Here is a 25,276-nt window from a genome sequence, read left to right as displayed (position 1 = left end):
CTTGACATCTGGTGACCCTATGTCATTGTCCCCAAGATGGGATGAAAGCAAACACAGTATGATGTTATGCTCCTGCTCAATGGTGATATGTCACGTTGTGTTGGTGTAGTCATCTAAGTGGGGGCAAAAAAAGGGATGACACTCTGGTCTGCATAAATGGAATGCCAACTGACTATAATGGGAGCAGATTGAACATTTGTGTATTTTAAAAAATCTTAAACTTATGAACTATATCAGCACACTTCTTCCTAAGGTGATGTCACATATTTTACACCCAGAGTGACACGGAATGACAGCTGTTTTATCCACCGCCCCTAAGCAAAATTAGCAAAAAACCAATGCATATGTCCCATATAAAACCCCTGATTGTTCTATGTTCCCCTAAGCGCGCACACTAATCCTTTTCCATATGCGTCTGCCTACATCAATACCCTACTATACATGTCACATAATGAGGAATTACGGTGGTTTGCTATGGAGTGACAGCTGTTTTATCCACCGCCCCTAAGCAAAATTAGCATGAAAGCAGTGCATTATGTCCTATATAAACCCCCGATTTTTCTATGATCCCCTTAGCGCGCACACTAATCCTTTTCCATATTCATTGTCTGTAGACCCACTTTGTCAGTCCCTCCATTGGCTACCTGTATTCTGCCGTATTCAATATAAAATACTGTTACTTACACACAAGGCTATTAACCATACTACACCAACATACATCTCTTTGCTTATCTCAAAATATCTCCCATCCCAGCCCCTTCCCTCATCACAAGATCTACGTCTCTCATCCACACTCATTACTTGCTCCCATGCACGATTACAGGATTTTCTTCGGGCTGCACCCACTCTGTGGAATGCCCTACCACGTACAATAAGACTCTCCTTTAGTCTTCAAGCGTTCCCTGAAAACTCACCTCTTCAGACAAGCTTATCAAATTCCGGAACCGCTCACATTACCTTCATAGCTTTCCTATCCAATTATATCCCCACAGTACAGTCCACACTTATCCTCCACATATTTATTTCTTCACTCTCCTTTCCTCCTGACCCTGGTTCATCACTGCTGTGATGTGATATCATTCAGCCCACCAATAACCTTTGCAATCTGGTGGACAACTATGCAATAGATAGCACCTATCCTTGTGTATCAGTGCCTATTTCCCAATAGATTGTAAGCTTGCGAGCAGGGCCCTCCTACCTCTATGACTGTTTGTTTTTTGCCCAGTTTTGTCTTCTAATTGTGTCCAGTTGTAAAGTGCAACAGAATTTGCTGCGCTATATAAGAAACTGTTAATAAATAAATAAATAAATAATATGCGTCCGCCTACATCAACACCCTACTGTACATGTCACATAATGAGGAATGACGGCTGTTTTATCCACCGCCCCTAAACAAAATTAGCATGAAAGCAGTGCATATGTCCCAATTAAAACACCCATTTTTTCTATGATCCCCTATGCGCATTCACTAATCCTTTTCCATATGCGTTCGCCTACATCATTAGCATACTATACATGTCACATAATGTGGAATTATAGCGGTTTGCTATGGAATGACAGCTGTTTTATCCACTGCCCCTAAACAAAATTAGCATGAAAGCAGTGCATATGTCCAAATTAAAACACCCGATTTTTTTTTTTATGTACCCTTAAGCACACTCGCTAGTTTTCCATATGCGTCTGCCTACATCTGTGTCCTACCATACATGTCACATAATGTGGAATGATGGCTGTTTTGTCCACTGCCCCTAAGCAAAATTAGCTATAAACCAATGCATATGTCCCAAATAAAACCCCTGATTTCTGCAGCGGGGTACACTGGGGTTCAACAGGGATAACATTGGGGTGTAGAGTATGATCTTGATCCAAGGCACCAACAGGCTAAAAGCTTTGACTGTTCCCTAGATGCACAGTGCTGCCTCCTCTCTAACCCCGCCTCCGTGCACAAGAGCTCAGTCTGTAAGTTGGTGCCTGTAGTGCAGGCTAACAACGGGGAGGGTTCCGCTGGGCATCCCTGAAAAGAGCTTTCAAGTGAAGAAAGAAGACTTCAGAGCGCAGCATAGGCACTTAAAAGTGCTATGTGTCATTCTGACACATCATGCTGCAGCTCCCTCGCCTCCCTGTAGCGCTGTACACTCCCGCACCCTGGTTGCCGGGTAACTACAGCGGAGGCTCTGGTTCTCTCATAAGGGCACACACACATCCACCGCTGCTGTCTAGGATCGCGGGGCCGCTGAAAGGAGGAGGTAAGAGGCTCCCCCCCCCAGGCGGGACCCGCTGCAAAGCGAGGCGGACCGCACGTGCTGGTGTGGACACTGTGACCGTGCAGGGACGCCACTGTACCACCAGAGCATGGGCACAGGTCGGATTTTTGCAAAAGTCCTTTTCTTTAAGGCCCGCAGTACCAGTGGTGAAGTCTAGCAAAGGGATCTGGCTCTGACCTTTAGCCCCTCCCCCAGCCCCAGGGCGCCATTTACTGCTAATGTTCCCGCCCTGGAGCTGCATCTCTCTCTCTCCCTCACTCCCTACCAGCGTTTAGGTGCCATTACACACACACAGCTGCGCTGATCTGGGACTGCTGGGCTATGCCTCCTCTGTAAAGCCGCCTGCATCATCAGTGCTGTGCTTTTACAGGACACTTAAATATTCTACATGTATTCAGACAGTGTTAGTTAAGAACAAGTGCACTTTGTCAGGTTTTTTTAGTACATCCAGTGTTTACTGTGCATTGCTATATCTATATACCTAATTAGCTTTACTTGTGTGGTGCAGTTACTACAGTATGGCTAGTCCAGGCAGTATTATAGTTATCTGTCATCATTTCTGCGTTGTACATGTGACTGTGTGTGTGCCAATAGCTGCTGTGTGATTTCTATTCCGTGTATCTCACATCTACTGCTATCCCTAGATTCTGTACCCCGAAGGGGGCTATGTGCGTCAGGGTTTTCATATAATATAGTGGTTTTCACAGGATATACTTTTTTTTGGTATTTTCTCTGTGTTTTACATCACTCTTTACCTCTTAAATCCTCTGTGTGTGCTCTACCTGTAGTCACTCTATCCGGGGGAATTTTTGTTAGTTATTCTGTCTGTTTTGATTGTAGTATTCCACCCTACGGTAACGCTTTCATATAGTGTCAGCTCGTCAGGGTAAGGGTTCGGTGGCAGACCCTGCGTCTGGCAGTGTTATTGCCCCGGATGTCTCTGAGGAAAATATTGCAGCTGACGGTTCAGGTGCTGGGGGCTGTGTACCCCTTAGTCAGTTTCCTACATCGGGGGTATCTACTGACCCACTGTGAGCTACATTCTCTAATTTACTGACTACGCTGGTAACTAGACTTGCACCCCCTATGGGACCTCCTGTGCCATTACAGCCACATATTGTCCCTGCTGTTAATCCACCATGGGCATTTGCTCTGTCCTCTCAGTTACAGCAATTAAATCAGTCTTCGGCCAAGCAAAATCCTAACCCTCGCCCGCCTAAGTCCAAAGTGTCCTTTACGTGGGCCCTTACATCCTCACAGTCCACTCATGTTACAGATACTTCATCGGATGAAGATGGCGCATACACTGATCCCTTAGACACTGACGCAGATGCTTCTGATGGGGAATCCAAGTTCCTGATCTCTTGGAGGCTATACGGCTGATTCTTCAAATTGATGATGATGAAGAACCCCCAGCTACCTCTAGGAAACCAGATAAGTTTAAGCGTCAGAAGATTACTAAATTAGTTTCTCTAACGTCCTAAGTGGATGCTGGGAACTCCATAAGGACCATGGGGAATAGCGGCTCCGCAGGAGACTGGGCACAACTAAAGAAAGCTTTAGGACTACCTGGTGTGCACTGGCTCCTCCCTCTATGACCCTCCTCCAGACCTCAGTTAGAATTTTGTGCCCGGCCGAGCTGGATGCACACTAGGGGCTCTCCTGAGCTCTTAGAAAGAAAGTAATATTTAGGTTTTTTATTTTCAGTGAGATCTGCTGGCAACAGACTCACTGCTACGAGGGACCTAGGGCAGAGAAGCGAACCTACCTGCTTGCAGCTAGCTTGGGCTTCTAGGCTACTGGACACCATTAGCTCCAGAGGGATCGAACACAGGCCCAGCCTCGGTCGTCCGGTCCCGGAGCCGCGCCGCCGTCCCCCTAGCAGAGCCAGAAGCAAGAAGACGTTCCTGGAAATCGGCGTCAGAAGACTTCGGTCTTCATTAAGGTAGCGCACAGCACTGCAGCTGTGCGCCATTGCTCCCCAGGCACACCACATACTCCGGTCACTGATGGGTGCAGGGCGCTGGGAGGGGGGGGGGGGTGCCCTGGGCTGCAATATAAGTACCTTACTTGGCAAATGAACACATAATATAGCCTTTAATACTATATATGTGTAAAATCCCCTGCCATAGCTGTATAAAAAAAGCGTGAGAAGCCCGCCGGAAAAGGGCGGGGCTATCTCCCTCAGCACACTGGCGCCATTTTCCCTCACAGCTCCGCTGGAAGGATCGCTCCCCAGGCTCTCCCCTGCAGTTCCAGACTACATAGGGTAAAAAAGAGAGGGGGGGGGGCACTAAATTTAGGCGCAATCTGTGATATATAAGCAGCTATAAGGGGTAAAATCACTGTGTAGTGTGTATCCCTGTTTTATATAGCGCCCTTGTGTGTGCTGGCATACTCTCTCTCTGTCTCCCCAAAGGGCTTTGTGGGGTCCTGTCCTCAGTCAGAGCATTCCCTGTGTGTGTGCGGTGTGTCGGTACGGCTGTGTCGACATGTTTGATGAGGAGGCTTATGTGGAGGCGGAGCAGGTGCCGATAAATGTGATGTCACCCCCTGCGGGGTCGACACCTGAGTGGATGGATATGTGGAAGGAATTACGCGACAGTGTCAACTCCTTACATAAAAGGTTTGACGACATATCAGATGTGGGACAGCCGGCTTCTCAGCCCGTGCCTGCCCAGACGTCTCAAAAGCCATCAGGGGCTCTAAAACGCCCGCTACCTCAGATGGCAGACACAGATGTCGACACAGATACTGACTCCAGTGTCGACGATGATGAGACTAGTGTACATTCCAATAGAGCCACACGTTACATGATTACGGCAATGAAAAATGTGTTGCACATTTCTGATATTACCCCAGGTACAGTACCACAAAAAAGGGTATTATGTTTGGGGAGAAAAAACTACCAGTGGTTTTTCCCCCTTCTGATGAATTAAATGAAGTGTGTGAAGAAGCGTGGGCTTCCCCCGATAACAAACTAGTAATTTCTAAAAAGTTACTAATGGCGTACCCTTTCCCGCCAGAGGATAGGTCACGTTGGGAGACATCCCCTAGGGTAGATAAAGCGCTCACACGCCTGTCAAAGAAGGTGGCACTACCGTCTCCGGACACGGCCGCCCTAAAGGAGCCTGCTGATAGGAAGCAGGAGGCTATCCTGAAGTCTGTTTATACACACTCAGGTATTATACTGAGACCAGCTATTGCGTCAGCATGGATGTGCAGTGCTGCAGCTGCGTGGTCAGATTCCCTGTCAGAAAATATTGATACCTTAGACAGGGACACTATATTGCTAACCATAGAGCACATTAAAGACGCAGTCTTATACATGAGAGATGCACAGAGGGATATTTGCCGGCTGGCATCTAAAATAAGTGCAATGTCCATTTCTGCCAGGAGGGGTTTATGGACTCTGCAGTGGACAGGGGATGCAGATTCTAAAAGGCACATGGAAGTTTTGCCTTAAAAGGGTGAGGAGTTGTTTGGGGATGGTCTCTCGGACCTCGTTTCCACAGTGACAGCTGGGAAGTCAGCATTTTTACCCCATGTTCCCTCACAGCCAAAGAAAGCACCGTATTATCAGGTACAGTCCTTTCGGCCCCAGAAAGGCAAGCGGGTTAAAGGCGCGTCCTTTCTGCCCAGAGGTAGAGGGAAAAAGCTGCACCATACAGCCACTTCCCAAGAACAAAAGTCCTCTCCCGCTTCCTCTAAGTCCACCGCATGACGCTGGGGCTCCACAGGCGGAGCCAGGTGCGGTGGGGGCCCGTCTCCGGAACTTCAGCGACCAGTGGGCTCGCTCACGGGTGGATCCCTGGATTCTACAAGTAGTATCTCAGGGGTACAAGCTGGAATTCGAGACGTCTCCCCCTCGCCGTTTCCTCAAATCTGCCTTGCCAACAGCTCCCCCGGACAGGGAGGCAGTGCTGGAGGCAATTCACAAGCTGTATTCGCAGCAGGTGATAGTCAAGGTACCCCTCCTTCAACAAGGAAGGGGTTACTATTCCACAATGTTTGTGGTACCGAAACCGGACGGTTCGGTGAGACCCATTTTAAATTTGAAATCCTTGAACACCTATATAAAAAGGTTCAAGTTCAAGATGGAATCGCTCAGGGCGGTTATTTCAAGCCTGGAGGAAGGGGATTACATGGTATCACTGGACATCAAGGATGCTTACCTACATGTCCCCATTTACCTTCCTCACCAGGAGTACCTCAGATTTGTGGTACAGGACTGTCATTACCAATTCCAGACGTTGCCGTTTGGTCTGTCCACGGCACCGAGGGTATTTACCAAGGTAATGGCCGAAATGATGATACTCCTTCGAAAAAAGGGAGTTTTAATTATCCCATACTTGGACAATCTCCTTATAAAGGCTAGGTCCAGGGAGCAGTTGTTGGTCGGGGTAGCACTGTCTCGGGAGGTGCTACAACAGCACGGTTGGATTCTGAATATTCCAAAGTCACAGCTGGTTCCTACAACACGTCTACTGTTTCTGGGGATGGTTCTGGACACAGACCAGAAAAGGGTGTTTCTCCCGGAGGAGAAAGCCAAGGAGTTGTCGTCTCTAGTCAGAGATCTCCTGAAACCAAAACAGGTCTCGGTGCATCACTGCACGCGAGTCCTGAGAAAAATGGTAGCTTCCTACGAAGCAATTCCATTCGGCAGGTTCCATGCAAGAATCTTTCAGTGGGATCTGTTGGACAAGTGGTCCGGATCCCATCTTCAGATGCATCGGCTGATAACCCTGTCTCCAAGGACCAGGGTGTCTCTGCTGTGGTGGCTGCAGAGTGCTCATCTTCTGGAGGGCCGCAGATTCGGCATACAGGACTGGGTCCTGGTGACCACGGATGCCAGCCTTCGAGGCTGGGGGGCAGTCACACAGGGAAGAAACTTCCAAGGGCTATGGTCAAGCCAGGAGATTTCCCTACACATAAATATTCTGGAACTAAGGGCCATCTACAATGCCCTAAGTCAGGCAAGACCCCTGCTTCAAAACCAGCCGGTACTGATCCAGTCAGACAACATCACGGCGGTCGCCCATGTAAACCGACAGGGCGGCACGAGAAGCAGGACGGCGATGGCAGAAGCCACAAGGATTCTCCGATGGGCGGAAAATCACGTGTTAGCACTGTCCGCAGTATTCATTCCGGGAGTGGACAACTGGGAAGCAGACTTCCTCAGCAGGCACGACCTCCACCCGGGAGAGTGGGGACTTTATCCAGAAGTCTTTCAGCTGATTGTAAATCGCTGGGAACGGCCACAGGTGGACATGATGGCGTCCCGCCTCAACAAAAAGCTAGAAAGATATTGCGCCAGTTCGAGAGACCCTCAGGCAATAGCTGTGGACGCTCTAGTGACACCGTGGGTGTACCAGTCGGTTTATGTGTTCCCTCCTCTTCCTCTCATACCCAAGGTACTGAGGATAATAAGACGAAGAGGAGTAAGAACTTCAAGAAATGATCTCAGAGGACCCATGGCCTCTGCCGCTCAGACAGGACCTGCTGCAGCAGGGGCCCTGTCTGTTCCAAGACTTACCGCGGCTGCGTTTGACGGCATGGCGGTTGAACGCCGGATCCTAAAGGAAAAGGGCATTCCGGAGGAAGTCATCCCTACGCTGATTCAAGCTAGGAAAGAAGTGACCGGAAACCATTATCACCGCATATGGCGAAAATATGTTGCGTGGTGTGAGGCCAGGAAGGCCCCAACGGAGGAATTTCAGCTGGGCCGTTTTCTGCACTTCCTACAGTCAGGGGTGACTATGGGCCTAAAATTGGGTTCCATTAAGGTCCAGATTTCGGCTCTATCGATTTTCTTCCAGAAAGAACTGGCTTCACTACCTGAAGTTCAGACATTTGTTAAGGGAGTGCTGCATATTCAGCCCCCTTTTGTGCCCCCAGTGGCACCTTGGGATCTCAACGTGGTGTTGAATTTCCTAAAGTCACATTGGTTTGAACCACTTAAAACCGTGGATTTAAAATATCTCGCGTGGAAAGTGGTCATGCTGTTGGCCTTGGCTTCGGCCAGGCGTGTGTCAGAATTGGCGGCTTTATCATGTAAAAGCCCTTATCTGATTTTCCATATGGATAGGGCGGAATTGAGGACTCGTCCCCAGTTTCTCCCAAAGGTGGTTTCAGCTTTTCATTTGAACCAGCCTATTGTGGTGCCTGCGGCTACTCGTGACTTGGAGGATTCCAAGTTGCTGGACGTAGTCCGGGCCCTAAAAATCTGTTTCCAGGACAGCTGGAGTCAGAAAGACTGACTCGCTATTTATCCTGCATGCACCCAACAAGTTTGGTGCGCCTGCTTCAAAGCAGACTATTGCTCGCTGGATCTGTAGCACGATTCAACTTGCACATTCTGCGGCTGGACTGCCGCATCCTAAATCGGTAAAAGCCCATTCCACGAGGAAGGTGGGCTCTTCTTGGGCGGCTGCCCGAGGGGTCTCGGCTTTACAACTTTGCCGAGCAGCTACTTGGTCGGGGTCAAACACATTTGCTAAATTCTACAAGTTTGATACCCTGGCTGAGGAGGACCTAGAGTTCGCTCATTCGGTGCTGCAGAATCATCCGCACTCTCCCGCCCGTTTGGGAGCTTTAGCATAATCCCCATGGTCCTTACGGAGTTCCCAGTATCCACTTAGGACGTTAGAGAAAATAAGATTTTACTCACCGGTAAATCTATTTCTCGTAGTCCGTAGTGGATGCTGGGCGCCCGTCCCAAGTGCGGATTGTCTGCAATACTTGTATATAGTTATTGATTAACTAAAGGGTTATTGTTGAGCCATCTGTTGAGAGGCTCAGTTATATTTCATACTGTTAACTGGGTATAGTATCACGAGTTATATGGTGTGATTGGTGTGGCTGGTATGAGTCTTACCCGGGATTCCAAATCCTTTCCTTATTGTGTCAGCTCTTCCGGGCACAGTATCCTAACTGAGGTCTGGAGGAGGGTCATAGAGGGAGGAGCCAGTGGTAGTCCTAAAGCTTTCTTTAGTTGTGCCCAGTCTCCTGCGGAGCCGCTATTCCCCATGGTCCTTACGGAGTTCCCAGCATCCACTACGGACTACGAGAAATAGATTTACCGGTGAGTAAAATCTTATTTTTACCACATTCTGACAATTTTAGTTGACATACGTCAGGAATCCTGGGAATATTCTGGAAAGAAATTCTCTGTCTAAGAAAATGCTGGCTCGTTATCCCCTCGCTGCAGAGTTAAGCAAAAATTGTGAAACGCCGCCGGTGGACTCACAAGTCGCACGTCTGGTGGTGTCATCTGCTCTGCCTGTCACTACCGTCACCTCTCTGAAGGAACCGACGGATAAACGTGTGGAGGGTTGCTTGAAATCCATTTACACTCTGGCTGTAGCTGTGCATAGGCCTACTATTGCGGCCTCTTGGGCTGCTAAAGCTATAGAGGCCTGGGTTCAGGACGTAGAAGCGGAACTACCGTCTAATTTTCCTGATAATACAAAACAATGTCTTTCATACATTGTTACAGCCTCTCATTATATTCAGGAGGTGGCATCAGATGCAGGTATCCCAGCAGCCAAAGCGTCTACCACGTCTATTCTGGCTCGCCGGATCCTCTGGTTGCGGTCCTGGTCGGTAGATCTGGACTGGAAAAAGAACTTGGAGGTTATCCCTTTTAAGGGAAACATTCTTTTTGGGGAAGATCTCAACAAGATTGTTGCTGACTTAGCGTCTGCTAAGACTGCATATCTACCTAGTACTACTCCTTCGGCCCCGAAGGCTAAGAGTACTTCATTTCGTTCCTTTCAACCTCCAGGTAAAGCAAAGGGTCAGGCATACCCAAAACAGGCTCGCGCTTCCAAATCCACTAAGCTCAAACCTAAACGTGCCTGGGCTGCCCGTCAGCCTGCTGCCAAAACAGACAAGCCTCTGGGGGATCCCAGGGTGGGAGGCTGACTTCTACGGATTGCTCAGGTATGGTTACAGACCACTTCGGACGCCTGGGTAAGGGAAGTCGTCACTCACGGATACGCCATCTCTTTAAAGAAACGTCCCCCTCACAAGTTTTGCTCATAAATGTCCCTTCGGATCCGGTAAAAGCAAGGACTCTCCATCTGGTGGTGCAATCCCTCCTGGACATAGGAGTGGTAGTGCTGGTGCCTCTGGCTCAGAGAGGCAGGGGGTACTATTCAACGCTGTTCCTAGTCCCGAAACCGAATGGATCTCTGCCCATTCTGAGCCTCAAGTCTTTGAACAAGTTTGTGAAAGTCTCCAAATTCCGTATGGAAACTCTTCGCTCTATTGCTCTGACCTTGGAGCCCAAGGACTACATGGTATCCCTGGACATACAGGATGCTTACCTGCATATACCTATTGCAGTGTTGCATCAGCAATACCTGCAGTTTGCTATTGACAACCTACATTTTCAATTCCAGGCCTTGCCGTTTGGTCTGACCTCGGCTCCTTGAGTTTTCATCAAGGTCATGGCGGTCATGACAGCCCTACTCCGCCTCAGGGTATCAGGATCCTGTCATATCTCGACGACTTGTTGATCCTGGCAAATTCTCCAGAGGTACTCCTTCGTCATCTGGAACTGACGGTCCAATTCCTGCAAGCCCACGGGTGGCTCCTCAACTGGAAGAAATCTTCCCTGGTCCCTGCTCAGAGCATGGTGCATCTGGAAGCACTGTTGGACACCCACAACCAACGGTTGTTTTTGTCTCTGGAAAAGATCCTGAAACTTCAGGACAAGATAAGATGCTTCCTCTCTCGCCCACGTGTGTCGATAAACTCGGCGATGCAAGTACAAGGCCTCATGGTGTCTGCTTTTGACATGGTGGAGTACGCTTAATTTCATTCCCGCCCTCTACAGAGGTTAATTCTCTCCGAGTGTGACGGTCTGCCTCACCGGTTCAGGTCTCGCATGATATCCTTGACTCCGGAGGTCCGTCTGTCACGTCCGTCTGTCACTGACTTGGTGGCTGCGGGACCAACAACTGAGCAGGGGTCGTCCATCTGTATCTCCAACTGGGTCCTTCTGATGACGGACGCCAGTCTGCGTGGTTGGGGCGCGATGTTAGAGCAACACTCTCTCCAGGGTCGGTGGACCGGGGAGGACTCTCTCCTCCCGATAAACATTCTGGAATTGCGGACAGTGTTCAATGCCTTGACACTGGCCCTGCCTCTGGTACAGAACAGGCCTGTTCAAGTACAGTCGGACAACGCCACCACGGTGGCGTACATAAATCATCAAGGCAGCACCCGAAGCCGCAAAGCCATGACGGAAGTGTTAAAGATTCTTCGTTGGGCGGAACGCCATCTGCCAGCCCTATCGGCAGTGTTCATTCCAGGGGTCCTGTACTGGGAAGTGGACTTCCTCAGTCATCAGGACGTACTCGCTGGAATGGGGAGCCTTCATCCGGAGGTCTTTCAACTCCTCGTGCAACAGTGGGGTCTACCAGATGTAGACCTGATGGCATCTCGACACAATCACTAGGTTCCAGTCTTCGGAGCAAGGACAAGGGATCCTCAAGCAACGTTCGTGGACGCATTGGCAATTCCATGGAACTTTCGACTGCCGTACGTGTTCCCTCCGGTGTCACTCCTGCCCAGGGTAATTCAGAAGTTCAAGCAAGAAGGAGGAATACTAATTCTAATTGCTCCGGCGTGGCCCTGACTGCATTGGTTCTCAGACCTGCAGGGTCTATCGATAGAGCGTCCTCTATTGCATCCTCAGCGCCCAGACCTCCTCGTTCAGGGCCCTTGTGTCTACCAGGATTTTGCCTGGCTGGCTGTGATGGCGTGGCTCTTGAAGCTTCCGTACTGAGGGCCAAAGGATTTTCTGAGGCGATCATTCAAACTATGTTAAAGGCCCGTAAACCGGCTTCTGCTCCGATTTATCATAGGTTCTGGAATTCTTAAATACAAAGATAGAATTGGCGCTAGAGAGCTGAATATGTAAAAAAAAAATTTTTTAATTCAGATATTACATATATTCCAACATTCATTAAACCATAACTTAATCATGTAAATAAGGTCTTGTCATAGCACTGCATTTCAAAATATATATATATATATATATATATATATATATATATATATATATATATATATATATATATATATATATATATATAAAATATAATATGTTTATTTTTTTTATAATGTTAAAAATTATGCTGGAACTTTAATTTCATCCGTATATAATAGCCACAGTCCAGGAACAAGTTTAGGCGAAATGGAAATAATTACCAACAGAAGTTGGAGATGGAGACCTTTTGGATGACTTGATTCAGGGATCCGTTTGGTCCAATTGAAGGCTCGGGTCCGTTTTTGTAAGTATCCAAGTCGCAAATGGTGGTTCCTATATCTGACTTCCAGGCTTTTTCTTTGGATGAATAGGTACTAGTGTCCAGCTCCTCCACCAACGCGTTTCACTGTTTCTCACAGCTTTTTCAAGGTGATATACTGCAGTGTCTTAATGCCCTTTTTATAGCAGTGCTAATGGCACATACATTACAGGTGTGTCATACTCAATCAGCAAAATAAACCTTAAAAAGCAATCAATATTCAGCTCTATATTATAGTCAGACATCATATTAATAAATACCTGAAGGTACATTTTGTGCCTTACCAAAATAAGCTTTTCATTCAACTTTCTCAAAAGCCGGCTTCCGGTCACATGATCGCGGCACCCACTTCCTGTCTTTGGAATGCACGTCTGCTGTTATTGGTTGCCTCCCACGGTCATGTTATTGGGACCCGACCTGCTCATGAATCATTTCCGGGTGATACATAGCCAGGAAATCTACTCCATAAGGCTTCCTATTTTGGTAATGCACAATGTATCTTCAGGTATTTTTAATACCGTTACCGTGTGGTTCTTAGAACTCGCCCTGGTTATCTGCCTAAGGTGGTGTCATCTTTCCACCTTAATCAAGAGATTGTGGTTCCAGCCTTTACCTCTCCAGGTTTATCCTCCAAAGAGCGGATTTTGGATGTGGTACGGGCTCTCCGTATTTATGTGAAGAGGACAGCTTCTCTTAGGAGATCTGATTCCCTCTTTGTCCTTTTTGGTTTTCACAAACGTGGCTGGCCTGCTAATAAGCAGACCTTGGCCAGATGGATTAGAATGGTGGTTGCACGTGCTTATGTACAGGCTGGACTCCCAGCTCCTGCTGCTATCAAGGCCCATTCTACTCGGTCTGTTGGACCTTCTTGGGCGGCCCACCGTGGCGCATCCGCTGAACGTTCATCAGGTTCTATGCCTGTGATACTTCCACCTCCCAGGATGCTTCCTTTGGACGCCGGGTTCTTGTGCCCGCTACAGTGCGTCCCCTTCCATGAGGAACTGCTTTAGTACATCATCGATGTTATTCTCTGTGGAATACCAGTGTACCCCGCTGCAGAAAAGGAGATTTATGGTAAGACTTACCATTGTTAAATCTCTTTCTGCGAGGTACACTGGTTTCCACAGGGCGCCCAACCTGACGCACTTAGTTTCTTTTGGGTTTGTATGGCATTAGCCGCTAGTCCCTTCTCCTGTCGTGAGAATGTGGTTCTATGTGACTAACATCTACCATCTCTCGCTGCTACTGCATTGGACTGGTTAATAAAACTGAGCTCCAGTGCCTAGTGGAGTCGGTGCAGTGCATTCTGGGAACAGTCAAAGCTTTAGCCTGTTGGTGCCTCGGATCAAGATCCAACTCGGCACCCCAATGTTATTCCCTGTGGAAACCAGTGAACCTCGCAGAAAGAGATTTAATAATGGTAAGTCTTTCCATAAATCTCCTTCTTTTTTTATTTCTCTAACGTCCTAGTGGATGCTGGGGACTCCGTAAGGACCATGGGGAATAGACGGCTCCGCAGGAGACTGGGCACATCTAAAGAAAGCTTTAGGACTATCTGGTGTGCACTGGCTCCTCCCCCTATGACCCTCCTCCAAGCCTCAGTTAGATTTCTGTGCCCGGCTGAGCTGGATGCACACTAGGGGCTCTCCTGAGCTCCTAGGAAGAAAGTATATGTTAGGTTTTTTATTTTCAGTGAGACCTGCTGGCAACAGGCTCACTGCACCGAGGGACTAAGGGGAGAAGAAGCGAACCTACCTAAGTGGTGGTAGCTTGGGCTTCTTAGGCTACTGGACACCATTAGCTCCAGAGGGATCGAACACAGGACTCGACCTCGTCGTCCGTTCCCGGAGCCGCGCCGCCGTCCCCCTTACAGAGCCAGAAGCAAGAAGGTGGTCCAGAAAATCGGCGGCTGAAGACTACTGTCTTCTCCAAGGTAGCGCACAGCACTGCAGCTGTGCGCCATTGCTCCTCATGCACACCACACACTGCGGTCACTGATGGGTGCAGGGCGCTGGGGGGGGGCGCCCTGAGCAGCAATATTAACACCTTGGCTGGCGAACTGACACCATATATAGCCCCAGGGGCTATATAGGTGTTTATTAACCCCTGCCAGAACTTTTACAATAGCGGGAGAAAGCCAGCCGAAAAAGGGGCGGAGCCATCTCCCTCAGCACACTGGCGCCATTTTCCCTCACAGCTCTGCTGGAGGGATCGCTCCCTGGCTCTCCCCTGCAGTCCTGCACTACAGAAAAGGGTTAAAAAGAGAGGGGGGGGCACAAATTAGGCGCAGTATATATATATTATGCAGCTATAAGGGAAAACACTCTCTATAGGTGATATCCCTGTGATATATAGCGCTCTGGTGTGTGCTGGCATACTCTCCCTCTGTCTCCCCAAAGGGCTTTGTGGGGTCCTGTCCTCTGTCAGTGCATTCCCTGTGTGTGTGCTGTGTGTCGGTACTGCTGTGTCGACATGTATGATGAGGATAATGATGTGGAGGCGGAGCAAATGCCTGTGAATGGGATGTCACCCCCTGCGGGGTCGACACCGGTGTGGATGGACTTATGGAAGGAATTACGTGACAGTGTCAACTCCTTACATAAAAGGTTTGACGACATAGGACAGCCGGCTGCTCAGCTTGTGCCTGTCCAAACGTCTCACATGTCATCAGGGGCTCTAAAACGCCCGCTACCTCAGATGGCAGACACAGATGTTGACACGGATACCGACTCCAGTGTCGACGACGATGAGACTAGTGTACCTTCCAATAGGGCCACCCGTTACATGATTGAGGCAATTAAAAATGTATTACACATTTCTGATAATACCCCAGATACCACAAAAAAGGGTATTATGTTTGGTGACAGAAAACTACCAGTAGTTTTCCTGCATCTGAGGAATTGATATGAGGTGTGTGAGGAAGCGTGGACTTCCCCCGATAAGAAATTGATAATTTCTAAGCAGCGTACCCTTTTCCACCAGAGGATAGGTCACGTTGGGAAATAACCCCTAGGGTAGATAAAGCGGTTACACGCTTATTAAAAAAGGTGGCACTACCGTCACGGATACGGCCGCCCTGAAGGACCTGCTGATAGAAAGCAGAAAACTACCCTTAAAGCTATATACACACACACGGGCATTATATTGAGACCTGCTATTGCCTCGGCATGGATGTGCAGTGCGGCAGCTACGTGGTCAGATTCCCTGTCGGATAATATTTATACTATAGATAGGGACAATATTTTGCTGAAAATAGAGCATATAAAAGACGCTGTCTTATACATGCGTGATGCCGACTGGCATCACTAATAAGCGCTATGTAAAACCATTGCCGCCAGACGGGGGTTATGGACTCGGCAATGGTCGGGCGAAGCCAATTCAAAACGGCACATGGAAGTTTGCCCTAGAAGGGGGTGGAACTGTTTGGGGATGGTCTTTCAGACCTCGTTTCCACAGCTACGGCTGGGAAATCAAAACTTTTGTCACAAGCTACCCCACAGCAAAAGTAAGCACTGTATTATCAGGTACAGTCCCTTCGGCCCCAGAAAAGTAGAGGGCTAGAGGCTCATCTTTTCTGCCAAGAGGAAAAGGTAGAGGGAAAAAGCTGCAGCACACAGCTAGTTCCCGGGAGCAGAAGTCCTCCCCTGCGTCCGGTAAGTCCACAGCATGACGCTGGGGCTGCTCAGGCGGACCCGGGTACGGTGGGGGCCCGTCTCAGAAATTTCAGCGCACAGTGGGCTCTCTCACAGGTGGATCCCTGGGTTCTTCAAACAGTATCTCAGAGGTACAGGCTGGAATTCGAGACGTCTCCCCCCCCCCCTGCCGTTTCCTAAAATCTGCCTTACTGGCAACTCCCTCTGCCAGGGAGGCAGTGTTGGTGGCTAGCCAAAAAAAAAAAAAAACTGTATTCACAGCAAGTGATTATCAAGGTACCCCTCCTTCAACAGGAAAAGGGTTACTTTTCCACAATGTTTGTGGTACCGAAACCGGACGGTTCGGTGAGACCCATCTTAAATTTAAAATCCTTGAACACATATAACAAAAGATTCAAGTTCAAGATGGAATCGCTCAGGGCGATTATTGCGATCCTGGACGAGGGGGATTACAGGGTCTCTCTGGACATCAAGGATACTTACCTGCATGTCCCCATTTACCCTCCTCACCAGGAGTACCTCAAGATTGTGGTACCGGACTGTCACTATCAGTTCCAGACGCTGCCGTTTGGATTATCCACGGCACCGAGGGTCTTTACCATGGGTAATGACCGAAATTATGATACTCCTTCGCAAGAAGGGAGTTTTAATTATCCCGTACTTGGACGATCTCCTGATAAAGGCGAGGTCCAAGGAACAGTTGGTAAGGGGGTAGCACTTTCTCGGGAAGTGCTGCAACAGCAGGACTGGGTTCTCAATTCCAAAGTCACAGCTGGTCCCGACGACACGTCTTCTGTTCCTGGGAATGATTCTGGAAACAGACCAGAAAAAAGTGTTTCTTCCAATGGAAAAAGCCGAGGAGTTGTCATCTCTAGTCAGAAACCTCCTAAGACCGGGACAGGTGTCGGTACATCAATGCACACGAGTCCTGGGAAAAATGGTAGCTTCGTACGAAGCAATTCCATTCGGAAAGTTCCACGCAAGGATTTTCCAGTGGGACCTGTTGGACAAATGGTCCGGGTCCCATCTCCAGATACAGCAGCGGATAACCCGGTCGGCAAGAACCAGGGTGTCGCTGCGGTGGTGGCTGCAGAGGGTTCATCTACTAGAGGGCCGCAGATTCGGAATACAGGCGGATGCCAGCCTTCGGGGCTGGGGTGCAGTCACACAGGGAATAAAATCCCAAGGACTATGGTCCAAAACAGGAGTTTTCACTTAACATAAATTTTCTGGAGATAAGAGCCATTTACAAGGCCCTAAGCAAAACAAGGCCCCTGCTTCACCAGCCGTACTGATCCAATCAGACAACATCACGGCGCTCGCCCATGTAAACAGGCAGGGCGGCACAAGAAGCAGGAGGGCGATGGCAGAAGCCACAAGGATTCCCCGTTGGGCGGAAAATCATGTGGTAGCACTGGCAGCAGTGTTCATTCCGGGAGTGGACAACTGGGAAGCAGACTTCCGCAGCAGACTCCACCCGGGAGAATAGGGACTTCATCCAGAAGTCTTCCAAATGCTGGTAAACCGTTGGGAAAGACCACAGGTGGACATGATGGCGTCCCGCCTCAATAAAAAAGATATTGCGCCAGGTCAATGGAACCTCAGGCGATCGCTGTGGACGCTCTAGTGACACCGCGGGTGTACCAGTCGGTTTTATGTGTTCCCTCCTCTCCCTCTCATACCCAAGGTACTGAGGATAATAAGGAAAAGAGGAGTAAGAACTATACTCATGGTTCCGGATTGGCCAAGAAGGGCTTGGTACCTGGAACTTCAGGAGTTGATCTCAGAGGACCCATGGCCTCTGCCACTCAGACAGGATCTGCTGCAGCAGGGGCCCTGTCTGTTCAAAGACTTACCGCGGCTGCATTGACGGCATGGCGGTTGAACACCGGATCCTGAGTGAAAAAGGCATTCCAGAGGAAGTCATTCTTATCCTGATCAAAGCCAGGAAGGATGTCAGCCTGAAGTGCAGACGTTGTAAGGGAGTGCTGCATATTCACCCCCTTTTTTGTGCCCCAGTGGCACCTTGGGATCTCAATGTGGTTTTGAAGTTCCTGGAATCACATTGGTTTGAGCCACTTAAAATATTTCACATGAAAAGTGGTCATGTGTTAGCTCTGGCTTCGGCCAGGCATGTGTCAGAATTGGCGGCTTTGTCATAAAAAAAGCCCTTACCTGACTTTCCATATGGATAGGGCAGAGTTGAGGACTCGTCCTCACTTTCTCCCGAAGGTGGTATCAGGTTTTCACTTATACCAACCTATTGGGGTGCCTGCGGCTACTAGGGACCTGGAGGATTCCAAGTTACTGGACGTAGTCAGGGCCCTGAAAAATTATATTTCCAGGACGGCTGGAGTCCGGAAAACTGACTCGCTGTTTATCCTAGATGCACCCAACATGCTGGGTGCTCCTGCTTCTAAGCAGACTATAGCGCGCTGGATTTGTAGCAGTATTCAGCTTGCGCATTCTGCGGTGGGACTACCGCAGCCTAAATCTGTAAAAGCCCATTCCACATGGAAGGGGGCTCATCTTGGGCGGCTGCCCGAGGGGTCTCGGCTTTACAACTTGGCCGAGCTGCTACTTGGTCAGGGGCAAACACGTTGCAAAATTCTACAAATTTGATACCCTGGCTGAGAAGGACCTTGAGTTCTCTCATTCGGTGCTGCAGAGTCATCCGCACTCTCCCGCCCGTTTGGGAGCTTTGGTATAATCCCCATGGTCCTTACGGAGTCCCCAGCATCCACTAGGACGTCAGAGAAAATAAGATTTTACTCACCGGTAAATCTATTTCTCGTAGTCCGTAGTGGATGCTGGGCGCCCATCCCTAGTGCGGATTGTCTGCAATACTTGTAAATAGTTATTGTTACACAAATCGGGTTGTTATTGCGAACCATCTATTCAGAGGTTCCATTGTTATCATACTGTTAACCGTGGTTCCTATCACGAGTTATATGGTGTGATTGGTGTGGCTGGTATGAGTCTTACCCGGGATTCAAAATCCTTCCTTATTGTGTCAGCTCTTCCGGGCACAGTGTCCTAACTGAGGCTTGGAGGAGGGTCATAGGGGGAGGAGCCAGTGCACACCAGATAGTCCTAAAGCTTTCTTTAGATGTGCCCAGTCTCCTGCGGAGCCGTCTATTCCCCATGGTCCTTACGGAGTCCCCAGCATCCACTACGGACTACGAGAAATAGATTTACCGGTGAGTAAAATCTTATTTCTTCTCTTACGTCCTAGAGGATGCTGGGGACTCCGTAAGGACCATGGGGTATAGACGGGCTCCGCAGGAGACATGGGCACTCTAAAGATTTTAGAATGGGTGTGCACTGGCTCCTCCCTCTATGCCCCTCCTCCAGACCTCAGTTAGATCCTGTGCCCAGAGGAGACTGGGTGCACTGCAGGGGAGCTCTCCTGAGTTTCTCTGAAAAATACTTTTTGTTAGGTTTTTTATTTTCAGGGAGCACTGCTGGCAACAGGCTCCCTGCATCGTGGGACTGAGGGGAGAGAAGCAGACCTACTTGAATGATAGGCTCTGCTTCTTAGGCTACTGGACACCATTAGCTCCAGAGGGTCGGAACGCAGGTCTCGCCCTCGCCGCTCGTCCCGGAGCCGCGCTGCCGTCCTCCTCACAGAGCCGGAAGATAGAAGCCGGGTGAGTATTAAGAAGAAAAGAAGAATTCACAGGCGGCAGAAGACTTCACGGTAACGCTGCCCGCCATTGCTCCCACACAGATACACACAGCGGGCACTGTAAGGGTGCAGGGCGCAGGGGGGGGCGTCCTGGGCAGCAATACAAACCTCTAGGGACACTGGCATATAAAGTAGATACTGCGGAGGCAGTATATTAATAAACCCCTGCCAGTATAAATAATTTGAGCGGGACCAAAGCCCGCCGGTGAGGGGGCGGGGCTTGGTCCTCCAGCACTAACCAGCGCCATTTTCTCCACAGCACACTGCAGAGAAGCTGGCTCCCCGGACTCTCTCCTGCTGAACAAGGTTACAGAGGGCAAAAAAGAGGAGGGGGGGGGGCACATTTCATTGGCGCAGTGAGTGTATTTATATAAAAGCGCTGTACTAACTGGGATTTTATTCCAGTGTCCGGTGGCACCGGGTGTGTGCTGGCATACTCTCTTTTTGTCTCTCCAAAGGGCCTTATTGGGGGACTGTCTTCATATAGATATATCCCTGAGTGTGTGGGAGTGTCGGTACGTGTGTGTCGGCATGTCTGAAGCGGAAGGCTCATCTAAGGAGGAGGTGGAGCAGATGATTGTGGTGTCTCCGTCTGCAACGCCGACACCTGATTGGTTAGATATGTGGAATGTTTTAAATGCAAATGTGGCTTTATTACATAAGAGATTGGACAAAGCAGAGTCCAGGGATAAAACAGGGAGTCAATCAATGGCTTTGACTGTGTCACAGGGCCCTTCAGGGTCTCAAAAACGTTGCCTGTCCCAAGTAGCAGACACTGATACCGACACGGATTCTGACTCCAGTGTCGACTACGATGATGCGAAGTTACACCCAAGGGTGGCCAAAAGTATTCATTATATGATTATTGCAATAAAAGATGTTTCACATATCACAGATGATATGACATGAGGGTATGCATGTTTAAGGAAAAGAAACCTGAGGTAACCTTTCCCCCATCTCATGAGCTAAATGCATTATTTGAAAAAGCTTGGGAAACTCAAGAAAAAAACTGCAGATTCCCAAGAGGATTCTTATGGCGTATCCTTTCCCTGGACAGGGTACGGTGGGAATCCTCGCCCAGGGTGGACAAGGCTTTAACGCGCTTGTCCAAGAAGGTGGCGCTACCGTCTACAGACACGGTGGCCCTCAAGGATCCTGCTAATCGCAGACAGGAAACTACCTTAAAATCAATTTATTCACATACGGATGCTTAGCTCAGACCGGCAATAGCATCGGCTTGGGTTTGTAGTGCGATAGCAGCTTGGACAGATACCTTGTCAGCTGACATTGATACCCTAGATAGGGAACAATTTTATTGACCTTAGGGTCACATTAAAGACGCAGTCTTATATATGAGAGACGTTCAGAGAGACGTTGGGCTACTAGGTTCAAGAGCCAACACATCAACATTCTAGAATTAAGGGCCATATAAAACGGCCTACGACAAGCGGAGAATCTTCTTCGCGTCCTACCGGTTCTGATTCAGTCAGACAACGTCACAGCCGTGGCTCATGTAAACCGCCAAGGCGGGACAAGGAGCAGAGTGGCAATGGCGGAAGCCACCAGGTTTCTTCGCTGGGCGGAAAATCACGTAAGCGCTCTGTCAGCAGTCTTCATTCCGGGAGTGGACAACTGGGAAGCAGATTTCCTCAGAAGACACGATCTCCATCCAGGAGAGTAGGGACTTAATCAAGAAGTTTTTGCAGAGATAACAAGTCTTTGGGGACTTCCTCAAATAGACATGATGGCGTCACGCCTCAACAAGAAGCTTCGGACGTATTGTGCCAGGTCAAGGGACCCTCAGGCAGTAGCGTTAGACGCCCTGGTGACACCGTGGGTGTTTCAGTCTGTCTATGTGTTCCCTCCTCTTCCTCTCACCTCAAAAATATTGAGAATCATAAGACGAAAAAGAGTTCGGACAATACTCATTGTTCCAGATTGGCCTCGAAGGGCCTGGTATTCAGATCTTCAGGAGATGCTCACAGAAGATCCATGGCCTCTTCCTCTCGGGGAGGACCTGTTGCAGCAGGGCCCTGCGTGTATTCCAAGACTTACCGCGGTTACGTTTGACGGCATGGCGGTTGAACACCGAATCCTAGCGGGGAAAGGTATTCCGGAGGAAGTCATCCCTACTCTGATAAAGGCTAGGAAGGAGGTGACGGCGAAACATTATCACCGTATCTGGAGGAAGTATGTATCTTGGTGTGAAGCCAAGAATGCTCCTACGGAAGATTTCCACTTGGGCCATTTTCTCCACTTTCTACAGACATGAGTGGATATGGGCCTGAAGTTAGGCTCCATTAAGGTACAGATTTCGGCCCTACCTATATTCTTTCAGAAGGAATTGGCTTCTCTCCCAGAAGTCCAGACTTTTGTAAAGGGAGTGCTGCACATCCAGCTACCTTTTGTGCCCCCAGTGGCACCTTGGGACCTTAACGTGGTGTTACAGTTCCTAAAATCTCACTGGTTTGAACCTCTTCAAACAGGTGAATTAAAATTTCTCACTTGGAAGGTGGTCATGTTGTTGGCCTTGGCATCTGCAAGGCGGGTGTCCGAATTGGCGGCTTTGTCTCACAAAAGCCCCTATCTGATTTTCCATGTGGATAGAGCAGAGTTGAGGACGCGTCCGTTTCATCGTTTCATATGAACCTATTGTGGTGCCGGTGGCTACGGGAGACGTGGAGGATTCCGTGTCCCTGGATGTTGTCAGGGCTTTAAAAATTTACGTAGCCAGGACGGCTCGGATTAGGAAAACAGAGGCACTGTTTGTCCTGTATGCGGCCAACAGGTTGGCGCTCCTGCTTCTAAGCAGACTATTGCTCACTGGATCTGTAACACGATTCAGCAGGCTCATTCTACGGCTGGATTTCCGTTACCAAATTCGGTAAAAGCCCATTCCACTAGGAAGGTGGGCTCTTCTTGGGCGGCTGCCCGAGGCGTCTCGGCGTTACAGCTTTGCCGAGCAGCTACTTGGTCGGGTTCAAACAAAATTCTACAAGTTTGATACCCTGGCTGATGAGGACCTCATGTTTGCTCAATCGGTGCTGCAGAGTCATCTGCACTCTCCCGCCCGGTTTGGAGCTTTGGTATAATTCCCATGGTCCTTACGGAGTCCCCAGCATCCTCTAGGACGTAAGAGAAAATAAGATTTTAAACCTACCGGTAAATCTTTTTCTCCTAGTCCGTAGAGGATGCTGGGCGCCCGTCCCAGTGCGGACATATTTCTGCAAGGCTTGTACAGGTTGAGTATCCCATATCCAAATATTCCGAAATACGGACTTTTTTTTAGTGAGAGTGAGATAGTGAACCTTTTTGTTTTCTGATGGCTCAATGTACACAAATTTTGTTTAATACACAGTTATTCAAAATATTGTATTAAATGACCTTCAGGCTGTGTGTATAAGGTGTATATGAAACATAAATGAATTGTGGGAATGTACACACACTTTGTTTAATGCACAAAGTTATAAAAAATATTGTCTAAAATTACCTTCAGGCTGTGTGTATAAGGTGTATATGTAACATAAATGCATTCTGTGCTTAGACATAGGTCCCATCACCTTGATATCTCATTATGGTATGCAATTATTCCAAAATACGGAAAAATCCCATATCCAAAATACCTCTGGTCCCAAGCATTTTGGATAAGGGATACTCAACCTGTATATAGTTGTTGCTTACATAAGGGTTATGTTACAGTTAAGATCAGTCTTTGGCTGATGCTGTTTTGTTCATACAGTTAACTGGTTGCGTATATTCCAGGTTATACGGTGTGGATGATGTGGGCTGGTATGAATCTTGCCCTTAGATTAACAAAAATCCTTTCCTCGTACTGTTCGTCTCCTCTGGGCACAGTTTCTCTAACTGAGGTCTGGAGGAGGGGCATAGAGGGAGGAGCCAGTGCACACCCATTCTAAAGTCTTTATAGTGCCCATGTCTCCTGCGGAGCCCGTCTATACCCCATGGTCCTTACGGAGTCCCCAGCATCCTCTGCGGACTAGGAGAAAAAGATTTACCGGTTTAAAATCTTTTTATTTCTCTGACGTCCTAGTGGATGCTGGGAACTCCGTAAGGACCATGGGGAATAGCGGCTCCACAGGAGACTGGGCACAAAAGTAAAAGCTTTAGGACTACCTGGTGTGCACTGGCTCCTCCCCCTATGACCCTCCTCCAAGCCTCAGTTAGATTTTTGTGCCCGAACGAGAAGGGTGCACACTAGGTGGCTCTCCTGAGCTGCTTAGTGAAAAAGTTTAAGTATAGGTTTTTTATTTTCAGTGAGTCCTGCTGGCAACAGGTTCACTGCACCGAGGGACTAAGGGGAGAAGAAGCGAACTCACCTGCGTGCAGAGTGGATTGGGCTTCTTAGGCTACTGGACATTAGCTCCAGAGGGACGATCACAGGCCCAGCCATGGATGGGTCCCAGAGCCGCGCCGCCGGCCCCCTTACAGAGCCAGAAGACAGAAGAGGTCCGGGAAATCGGCGGCAGAAGACGTCCTGTCTTCAATAAGGTAGCGCACAGCACCTCAGCTGTGCGCCATTGCTCTCAGCACACTTCACACTCCGGTCACTGAGGGTGCAGGGCGCTGGGGGGGGGGCGCCCTGAGACGCAATAAAAACACCTTAGATGGCGAAAAATACATCACATATAGCTCCTGGGCTATATGGATGCATTTAACCCCTGCCAGTTTTTCCTTAAAAAAGCGGGAGAAAGGCCGCCGAGAAGGGGGCGAAGCCTATCTCCTCAGCACACAAGCGCCATTTTCCCTCACAGCTCCGCTGGAAGGACGTCTCCCTGACTCTCCCCTGCAGTCCTGCACTACAGAAACAGGGTAAAACAAGAGAGGGGGGGCACTAATTTGGCAGATTAATCAATACAGCAGCTATATAAGGGAAAAACACTTATATAAGGTTATCCCTGTATATATATAGCGCTCTGGTGTGTGCTGGCAAACTCTCCCTCTGTCTCCCCAAAGGGCTAGTGGGGTCCTGTCCTCTATCAGAGCATTCCCTGTGTGTGTGCTGTGTGTCGGTACGTTTGTGTCGACATGTATGAGGAGGAAAATGGTATGGAGGCGGAGCAATTGCCTGTAATAGTGATGTCACCCCCTAGGGAGTCGACACCTGACTGGATGGTCTTATGGAAGGAATTACGTGATCGCGTCAGCACTTTACAAAAGACTGTTGACGACATGAGACAGCCGGCAAATCAGTTATTACCTGTCCAGGCGTCTCAAACACCGTCAGGGGCTCTAAAGCGCCCGTTACCTCAGATGGTCGACACAGACCCAGACACGGACACTGACTCCAGTGTCGACGGTGAGGAAACAAACGTGTTTTCCAGTAGGGCCACA

At 49.0% G+C, this 25,276-nt stretch overlaps 1 protein-coding gene across 1 annotated transcript in view; it reads left to right on the top strand.

The window, feature by feature from the left end:
• DDX56 (DEAD-box helicase 56) overlaps positions 1–25,276 on the top strand; it is a 90,448-nt gene that overhangs the window by 489 nt on the left and 64,683 nt on the right. The window lies entirely within an intron of this gene.

The sequence above is a fragment of the Pseudophryne corroboree genome, chromosome 6 (assembly GCF_028390025.1).
Source record: "Pseudophryne corroboree isolate aPseCor3 chromosome 6, aPseCor3.hap2, whole genome shotgun sequence".
Classification (NCBI taxonomy): domain Eukaryota; kingdom Metazoa; phylum Chordata; class Amphibia; order Anura; family Myobatrachidae; genus Pseudophryne; species Pseudophryne corroboree.
The sequence above is the reverse complement of the archived record's forward strand: the minus strand, read 5'-3'. Positions and strand labels throughout refer to the sequence as shown.